The following is an 11,075-nucleotide window of genomic DNA, read 5'->3' on the forward strand; positions in this document are numbered from 1 at the left end:
TCAGACGTGGATACTTCACTGTTTTGTATAATAATTTGTTATCTTGGCATCGATCAAGGTACAAAACTCGTGGCCATACACCACGTTGTCCATATTATTTTCATCTCGATAATATATTTTGTATATTTATGATGTTATTATTTTACTAGTATAACGATTATTGCACTATATTCTATAAGATGGAGCTTTTGTACGAACAATTTCAGGAACTTTTATAACAAAGGAAAGTACTAATTTTTAACATTAACTACCCACGACAATTTACGACAATTACTTTAACCTACGTTCTTACTCTAATTCTTATTCGCTCGCCTAATGTTTGAATTTTTAATCAATCATTGTTGATGAAAAATTGCGATGATAATTGCATTGCGGATATTTATGCAAATGCATATTTTCGTGGATACAATAATACAATTGAAAGATTTGATACAATCGAAAGGACTTGGGCAAAAGTATGTTTCTATCCATTAAATATCATCGATAGTGCTGTACTTTTGGATATTTTACAAAATTTTGCGTCATACGCATTCTATAAATTTTCGTATCTTCGAATCACCCATAATTGCATAAAAATCCACTGTTTTGTGATAATGAATATTAATGACGGTGGAATTTAAGATTCCTGGATTCAGTAACTTGTCTTACTCTAATACATGTATTGCACGTTTTTGGAAGACTAAAGATTCTTTGCTCGAGATCAACGCGACAAATATTGTACTTCGTGGTGAACGTTTCGCTACAGCCTTTCGACCTCTGTGATCGAGTTTACGCTTTTCCTCGATTTTATACTCGATCTCCGTAGCATGCTACTCCTTAAAGGCTCACCGCGAAGCGACGCTCTCATCGAATTCCTCGCACTGCATTTAGAAAATGATCGGAACATGGCGACCGGTGGTGTCTCTTCGTCCTCGCGTTTCCTGTCAAAACATTGCGTTTAAAAATATTGAATCCAATCGCTTAAAGATTTGAATAACTTCCCAACTCGATCCTTCTCTTCTGTTCAAAAGATTTAAAAAGCATTTGAAGAAAGAAGATAGTCCAGTTTTCTTTTGAGAGATTTAACAGATTTTAAGAAGAAAGTAATACGAAAGCATACGAAGATGTAGATCTAACAGAATGCTTGAGAATCTTGAACTTCGAGCTTGAAGATCTGTGAATATCTTTGAAAAAAGGAGACCGAAAGTTCCTTTATGTGATTTTACCTTCCGATACAAGGTATATCCCACATCTTCTGATCTTTTCCAAAATCCTCGCTGTCCTGCAGCGTCTGCGGAAGATCCTTATTCAATGTTTCCGGCAAAAAGAGAGTCAGAAGACCGCCCATAATTTCGAGTGTGCCCAGCACAAGAAGAGGTAGGAACGAGGACACAACATTGAGATAGACTACGAAGGGTGCGAGGATACTAGCAACGTATCCCATTATATGTATCAAAGCTACACCCTGAGCTCTAACCACAGTTGGTAATACTTCAGCCGCATATTGGAGACCGATATTGTATGAAATGTTTATCCAAAATCTACCGAGAATTGCCAGAGAAGCTGCATATATACCTGAAGAAAAAATTTTAGCATTAGTTTTTAATTCTAATTTTTCATGAAATAATTTTAGAAAATTTTAAGGAATAAAAAGGGAAGAAATTATTTTATCTGTCTGTAATTTGTCTGGTTGTCTGCAATAGTTGATACAAGCATTTGCTAAGCTTAATATAAGCGTGCTTAGCTCTAAGCTAAGCACAAGCAATAAGCTTCTTATCTATAAAACGTTAATCTAGCCAATTTGAATCTAAGGGATTGTATTATGGATTACGGCTACTGAAAGCCATATAGCACTGCTGGAGCGCTGAAGCCCATCATTTTGAGGACTATTGCCAACGCCCTTTGATATATGCGGAAATACGAAGCGATCTTATGATCAAAGCAGTAGAAGGGGAAATAAAATATCTATACAACGGATACATGATAGGGCTTGGAAACTATTCTAGCAATGTAGCAAATAATCTACAAGCATTTGCATGTTATAAATATTCCAAAATATACATTTTCTTCCTTTCAAAAAGCACAATGTTATACGAATGAAAAATATTCGTCTGATTAAGTCAGAATTATCGACTTAAGTTATTTAGAAGATTGATCAGTAATATAGAAGGGTGAATATATAAAAACGAAATGTACGAACTATTGGAAACGGCAGAAGCCCAGATGCTGAAGATACCAGAAATGACGAGGGAACCACACGCCAGCCATCTTCTGCCCCATCGATCAAGAACGAGCGTGAGGAACGTGTCAGCAGGCAGCTCGGTTGCTGCAGCAATCGTGAACGTAACAAACACGTCCAGGCCTAAATTATCGACGTCTCGTACGTGACCATCGAACACCAAAGAAATCGCCATCCTATATTTCGTAAAACAATTTCATATGATAAAGAAAAGCACGCTATCATATTTCATGTGAGAAGCAAATTCCTTGCTTCAGAAATGAAGTATTTTTAGACAAAAGATATAAAACTGTTCGTGAGATTTTTACAAGATACAATTCCGATTTTACGTCAATCTATTTGATATCTGTTTAATAGCGATACGAACCAAATAACAATAAATAGAATCGTGATATTCCGTAGTCGTGGCGTTCTAAATAGATCCAACACGGAGTACGTTTTGTCTGCTTCCTCCTCTTTGCAGATTCTGGCACAGGTTTCCTGTTATTAGCAAATTTTTAACTAGTTAATGTCGTTTGTCTGTTTTTCTTACAAATTTATGTGAATCTGTTATGTGTACAAAGATTACGATAAAATCCGGAAGAAAGTTTATGTTATATTTGTATGAGACGATCCTTTCGAAATAGTTTACTTGGACGTTCGCAAATTTTTTCATTTTACTTTATAAAACATCAAACCTCTGAAAGTCGATTATCTCCTTATATCGTACATTAATGTTAATATTGCCATGATCTATTCATAGACTGAGCAGTTTCCAAATGTTTAATCTATTTGTATAAAAATTTTCAAAGATAAAAACAATATACAAATTCAATAAATAACATTACAGAAATAGACAATAACAGACAATAACAGAAATTGACAGCAATTTATCGCTGGCAATTTAGGTGATGAATAAGATATAAAATTACTAGGTTGTAAACAAATTTTCATTACGTAAAAGACCCAATTAGACTTCTATTCAAAGAAAATGATTATATGATATGCTTAAAGGCATATAAATTGGTATTTATAGAACGCACATAAAGCAGGAAAGATCATAAAAGTAGAAAATACGGAAAAGATTGCGGTAATCGGTTTATTTACCCGGAATCGTCTATAGATGTCATCGGGCACCTTGGTGCCGTTGATTCGCTCGAATTTACCAAGGATTTTAATGGCCCTGTCTATCTGACCTTGGCTGACCAGCCATCGAGCGCTTTCCGGTATCAACCATGGCGTACCTACGGCTAGAACAAGAGGAACTGAGGTGACAATACAGGTCATCCTCCAGTCGGCCAAATAATAGGCGATCCAGGGTAGAATGCAAGTTGCAAATGTGAAGAATATTGCGATCGACATATTCGCCACGAATGTCCTCCACTTTGGTCCAACGTATTCTAATACTGGAATAAAAAACATAATATTTAGAAGAATCATCTGTAAAAGAAATATTCTGTGAATAAAGAATGGAACAATATATTAGGTTGTCGCAGAAATTTCTTTCGTCTCGTAAGGAGATAATAGACGCATACTATTTTTTGTTTTATATTATTTTATTGAATTATATTCATTGGGACAAAATAGATCATACGTAATTCAATAAAATAATATAAAACGAAAGAAACTTTTGGGGCAACTTAACGCAATATGAAGAAGAACAATTTGAGTTACAAATATATAAAAAGTAGATATACAATATATAGATTAATTTAACAAACGTGTTTAGTTCTACGATTAAATCGTGTTTAGATCTAATAACAAGGACTTTAATAATTTCCCGATGATTGTTCAAGCCCATTTAAATTTCCGTAAGTGTTTCGATACTTATCGACAAGAATACGTTTCTATTTACGAATTATACAGGGTGGTTGGTAACTGGTGGTACACGCGGAAAGGGGATGATTCTACGTGAAAAAAGAAGTCGAAAATATAGAATAAAAATTTTTCGTTTGAGGCTTTGTTTTCGAGAAAATCGACTTTGAATTTTCGCTCGGTACGCGTGCACTTTATCACGTCTCGTTATAACGGATCTCACTGTAGATCGTTGTCTCAATTGACGTTATTTTTAAAATTTCTTAAATTTTTAAATTTTTAAATTTTTAAATTTTTAAATTTTTAAATTTTTAAATTTTTAAATTTTTAAATTTTTAAATTTTTATTCTATATTTTCGACTTCTTTTTTCGCGTAGAATCACCCCCTTTCCGCTTGTACCACCAATTACCAATCACCCTGTATTTCTTAAAGATACAAAAGGTAGAATCACGCGTAACTAGCAATATCATAAATTAACTGTGAATAAACGGATCGTTGGAGTCAAAGGATCATTTACATAATTCAAACACGAGCGTGTGTTACCTTGTTAAGCTATTTATGGTAGATATTGAAAGATCGATAAGCCTGAGATACATATTTATGTCGAAACGAACATTCTCTACGGAAAGTCGAGTCTAATTCGATGAAAACAATTGACTTCCTGAACGAACATATTGATATATATCCACAGTGCAATGACAAGTAAATATTACTCTATTTTCGTACAAGAAAACAGATTAAAACGATGAGAAGTTATCTTGAACAATTGAACTGACCTACGCGATGAATGAATCTCGCAATTTCACGAATACGTAGACGAAATTAATGTCTGGTGCGTATACGTCCAATAAATTAGAAACGCAAGGTTGTAACTCTTTAATCGCATAACAGGACAAGATGCGATAAACACGTGGAAATATATCATAGTGACCAACGACTATTTGTAGTTGCCGTAAAATAGGGAGTAATTGCTCTTAATGAAGCAACCGTGTTAGCCACTTAATAGTGGCTTGCTTCTAATCCGGAATCACCTTCAATTAGTTGTAACTAGTGGCTTCCTGATAATTACCGCTCAGTGGTTGTTTCTTTTTTCTTTTTTTTTTTTTGCTTCATTATAATTGCGATGCTCGAACCATGTTTACCATGGAACTCGCTTCCTTATTTAAAATCACTTTGTACCATTGAATTTTACTTTTCATGCTTCATAATGAACCAATTTATAATTCACAATAAACCAAAATGACGAACGTTCGTTTAAATCACGAGTTTCAGATATTTCTATTCTCTAAAATTACCTGAATTAATTTTTATTAAATAAAATAGCTATAGGATAATTCCACAAATCAGATATTTTGAGCAAATATCTCGGAATTTCCTGTTTAATTCGCCGTAAATTTTTCCAATACGCTCTGGACCTCCTACATATATATAACGTGTCTATACATAACTGTTAATTCATCATTTTCTCGTAATCCTAACAAACAATGCTTAAAAACTTTAACTACATTTTGGATTATTATCTCGCACGAATAAATTTTAAGCTATTAATCGCTTTCCTGAAAATCTGGGTTGGTTATCAGCTTCGGTACGAGACCATCGAGTAACTCGGTACGCATGAACGGAAATAATCTCCCAGTTATATCCAAATGTTTAATAATTTTCTACATAGAAATTTAATGAAAAATAAGAATAGAAGAACCTAGCATTACAAAAATCAACTTCCATGAAATCTAAATATTATTTATGCTGTCTGTAATTTTCAACATCTTCTTTCGCAAATCATCAACACCATTATCATCATCACCATTGCAACAGCCATTCTAAAATATATGTATCATTAATTTAATAGAAAATAAGAGTAGAAGAACCTCACGTTATAAAAATCAATATTCATAAAACCAACAAAATATCGTTTTTTAAATATATGTATCATTCAGTTTGTATTGCCTTTACAACGCGTAGATAGGGCGAGGAGATCTCTTCTGAAGACGAGATATTATTCTCATAGAAAGGATACAGAAAGGAGAAGAAGACGTAAAGAAGCTTCTCTGAGACCACTCGTTTCATCACTTCGCCTCTCAAGGTTTACTGCCTTTAACATTACATTATTCGCGCAGAAAAAGTATTCGCTTTTCTCCCAGCTGTTTCCGTCACCCTGTAATTTCATATCGTGTTACCGTTCGATCAAAAGCGACAACTCATTTATTGTAAACGAACATTCCGTGCGGCACAGTTAGCAAAGATAAATTACAGACGATCGTATTAATAATAATAATCTGACCGATATCTCGCAATGCGACCAATCGATAAACGCGAGCACCGTCCAACGCAAGGACGTTGTTAACGTTTCGAAACTGATTAACGTTCGTTCTCTTCTTTCTTTTCTTTCGTTTCTTCCTTCTCGCCTGTTGGCTCGTAAAAGTATCTTAGCATTTATAGACATTTTTTATTTATTTATATTTATTATATATGATGGTATCATAATTAGTACAACAAAGTATTATTACGTTTCTGTTATATATTCATGAATATATTGGAATTTCATTAGGATCGTAATAAAGTCATATAATAATTATATCGAATATGAAGTCAGAATTATAAATACGGTTATTATAATGCAGAGTTTCAATTAAGTAAATTTAAAAATCTATATACAAGATACAAAATTATTTAGCGTAATTATATATTTCACAGTAATTACAAAAATATTTAATTATAAAAATAGTCAAACATTTATTATATTAATAAATCCCGATATTTGATAACCATTTATTACATGTTTAAGATAACTATTTATGCTGTATATTTGTACTAAATAAATGTTTGCATTAAATATCTCGTAACTTCTATGTGCATCTTCAGAAATGCTTCAAACTTTACCAATATAATCATTACAATGCTAATGAAATTTCAGAATGTTTTATATAACACATATTCTACATACATATAAATTTTCTGTGGCAAATATGTAAATGCTTTTATAAACTACTAGGTTTATACGCTTTGCAGTCTCATATTTTCCTCCCACTGTTAGCATTATCTGCAGTTTGTATGTGAGTTGTATGAAGTTGATCGAATTCTACGCTTTCAACGATCTGGTCGAGTGACGTTCTGCTTGAATAAGTTATAAATCCTGGCAGGAAGAAAGGCACGTGTTATTGATATCGACTGGTTAGCTGGAATGTTGAATAGGAATTTAAAGAACCAACTCAAACTTTATCGATAATAAAATATGGAAAATATGACTGCAATTAATACGTGAAAAATAATGGAAATATTCTATAGGATACTTGACTGTTTATTAGAGAATTTTAATAATAATATGGAACATAAAGAAGAAAGAAATTCGATGATACTAAATAATGATGATACTGAAAATTTCAGTGATTTTTATTAATATAAAATTAACATTAATATAAATAAAAACAAAATCTATTATAAATGATATAGACGAACTTTTTAACTAAATATCGTTAGAAAGAAAAGTGACACAAGTATACATACGAAACAATACAAAAAATCCGCATCTATCTAGAGAAATTTGTTATGAATTTCAAAGTCTGTATAAATACGTATACTAATACATAAAGCTTCTAAAGCTCTAAAGTTTTAATGTTTAAAAAAAAGTACAAAAATATTTCTATTAAAATATATATGATATTTTCCACGGTATTTTCTACGCAGTTTCTACAATTAAGGATTTCCTCGTTCCCATCGATTTTCCTCTAGTTGTGAGACCCTCGGATAATCACGTCCCTTTCATTTTATCTTCGCTACGCTCGATTATAAATACGGAACTGAATATAGAATTATTTGCAAATCAATGAATCCGATGATGTAATTTGTTACGCGCTCGAAACGAATTAGTATCACTTATCTTAGTTTCAATCAATACCTCACTTTCTCAAGTCATTGATTAAAATACGATTTACATTCGTACAGATCGAGCCTTCTTTCTCAATATTTCCGTCGAATATTCGTGATCAATCGTTTAATCGACCTTGATAATTAGAATAGAAATAAGAAAATTCGAACGCCAACTCATTAACGAACCAGCCACTTGCTCACGAATCTCGTCAACTTGGCCTTGTTTTGTCCAACAAATTGTAAATTTTTCCAACCTCGGCTTGAGTCATCGATTCAGGGTTAATGCACGTCACCTGAGTTTCTTTGGTCTCGATTTTCACAATTGGAATGCTGTCTGCAGGACAAACTTGCTATTCGATCAAGAAAACTCGTTTCAATGACTCGTCTGATGAACTTTCAATCAGCGTTCTTACGCTTCAACAGAGTCTCTTCAAAAGTTTCAATCAGGGTCTTAACGCTGTACTTTCAGGGTATAAAATATCTTTCAAGACAGAGACTAGTCTAGATTTTCTCTTCAGTATATTGATATTAGAACAATAACTGGAAAATATATTTCTACAGTATTATAATTGAAATTTTTTCATGTAGAGTTATAATAAAATTTTGTATTATAAATTGCCTGTATTATGGATATCAGACAATGAATTCAGCATGAATTATATCGATCTTATATTAAACAATTTATTAGAATTTTCAATGGAATATTTAAAATGTTACTTGATTGTTTTATATTATTATGTGATATTTTTACGAATTTTAAATAAGTTTGCTAGAAGAAGATGTTCATTTTAATTAAAACCATATACATGTATGTATGTATATATATACATAGATTTATAGTTGTGGAAGCGTTCGTTGTAGAACCATTCATTCGTTACCTTCGCTTTCCGTTGGGAAGTGAAAATTTATGAAAACCCTGGTATGCTATAGTTGTCCAGAAATGAAAAGCAATTTTGAACAACTAATCCTTTGTAATCAGAATATTGTCTCGTTAAAAGAGAAAACAAAATTATAATTGATCGCGAGTACAGAGGGAAAATATTAGTATAGAAAATGATTGCTGTTACGACCGTTCGCGGAGAGACGCGGTCGCGAGGAAAACGCGTCAGCGAGAGGCGTAAATTCTCGCTACGATTCGGTGAATCGACGCCGCGAAGTAGTCGTTCCCCTGTTTCGATTAAGATAACAGAGGTGGTTGAATGAATATGACACAGTAGTAAGTTATATTTCACCGTTTATTCCACAACTTATAACGAGGATAGTTACACTGGTGCGTATGTACGAGATGAGTGAGTGACTGATCTGCGGGTGTGTATACCCGCTCGAAGGATGTTGACCGTTCGAAGGATGTAAAATCAGTACAGTACTGGGAGACGATGATGTGTCGGAGGAAAGCTAAGGATGGGTGTGTCTATCGCACGGGACCATCGGATTTGTTGGTGCCGATGTTATTTAGGAGAGTGAGGGAATAGGCTTCGTTTCTAATTGGTTAAACGAAGGGTCTTAACCGCCCTCGAGAGAAAGTGGTTAGTGGGAGGACAGTTGCAGCGTACGTGCGAAAAACCAACTTTCCTTAGTTAAGCCGTGGTAGACAATAGTCTCGAGAAATTCCTCGGAAACAGATGTTTGTTTGAAGGACCTTAGCAGGCAAGTGACTCAGGTTTATGACGGATGCTTAAGGCTATTGAGGGTACGCCGTACGGAAGAGCGGACATCTGGTGTCCGTCTGGCCCGCGGTGTGTGACCTGGGCCAGGCAGAGAGTCTCCCGGCGTAACAATTACGAACTAACTACCTTTAAATATTATAAATATTCAATGGTATATATAAATCCAACTATCTTAAAGTTTCATATTTTTATCTTGCATGAAATTCTTATAAAACAGGAAAATTAATTTTTCTCTGTCTCTCTCCCTCTCTTTGATATAAACGCCGCAGTTGAAAAATAAATATGTATGACCTCATGTATATTCATATGTATTTAAGCATCTTTCTTCGTAACTTTGAATGGTTTTCAATTTCATTTAAATTGTTGCATGGCAACGTGAGTTCTGTTGCAAAATTCATATACTTGCAGAAACGTCAGTCGTAAATCAAGCATAACAACAGTTTTACAGTATGTTGTAGAGATTACTTTGTTATTTAAACTTAGAGATCTTCCTGCTTACAGTAATTACAAAAAGTAACTGTACACCATCGTATTTAGAACGTCATTTATATATATACCAATTAATTAAGACTAAGTCTTAAGATAAGACTGATTAAAATATTAGCTTTCGTATCATTTGTAATACTTTCATACATGCTTATAAATAATTAATGCTATCAAAATGAAACGTAAAAACTGATTTAAAAAAAAGGAAGAGAGACGCTTCATTGGGAAATAAGGATACATACGTACAAGTACTTTTTGTAGCCACTGTGTGGCTTTCAAACTCAATTCCAGGGCAAAAAAGAAATTATTGAAAAACGGTTACCTAATATGTACATCATAGTGAAGCAATTATCAAAGGCGAATCCAACGAAAAAACGACACAAAGTGAACTGCCAGAAGCTACCCGTGAACGCAGTAGCCACCCCAGCGAGAAATCCCATTAAATTAGCTCCGAGCAAAGCTGGTATTCTTCCATATTGATCAGCAACCCATCCAAAAATTAATCCTCCGAAGATAGCGCCGATGAAGAAGATACTTTGAGCTATGGTTGGCAGTGCATCATACTGACAAACCCATCCCAGCTGCAACAGAAAACTACAGTCGAATGATTTACTTCTGATCACTATCAGCATCACGGGAATCTTATAGCAATTTCAACGCCTCGATTAAACGAATTTTCGATCAAAGTTTCGAAATTCCTAATGAAGCGCGCCTCTGTCCTTTTTCCTTTCCCTTTGAGGAAAAAAGAAGGAGAAGCTTAAGACCCTGCGCGTTCTCGCGTCCTTCTTCTGGATGCTTCCTACCCCTCGATGAATAATTCTCCTCCTGACGAGCGACGCAAAGTTCATGGAAATCCACTGGAGCAAAAAGTCTTGCAATTTATGTCGAACAAATCTGTGTGTTCGCGCTGTTGCTCGTTATAACGTTTTATTAAAGTTTCTTTTCAATCCGGTATTTTCATTTTCAGTTTCATTTTCAGATTGTATTTTATTTGGCAATGTAACGCTTGAATTTAGAATGTACTCTGTAATTTCACTACATG

Source organism: Bombus vancouverensis, unplaced genomic scaffold (genome assembly GCF_051014615.1).
Source record: "Bombus vancouverensis nearcticus unplaced genomic scaffold, iyBomVanc1_principal scaffold0030, whole genome shotgun sequence".
NCBI lineage: Eukaryota > Metazoa > Arthropoda > Insecta > Hymenoptera > Apidae > Bombus > Bombus vancouverensis.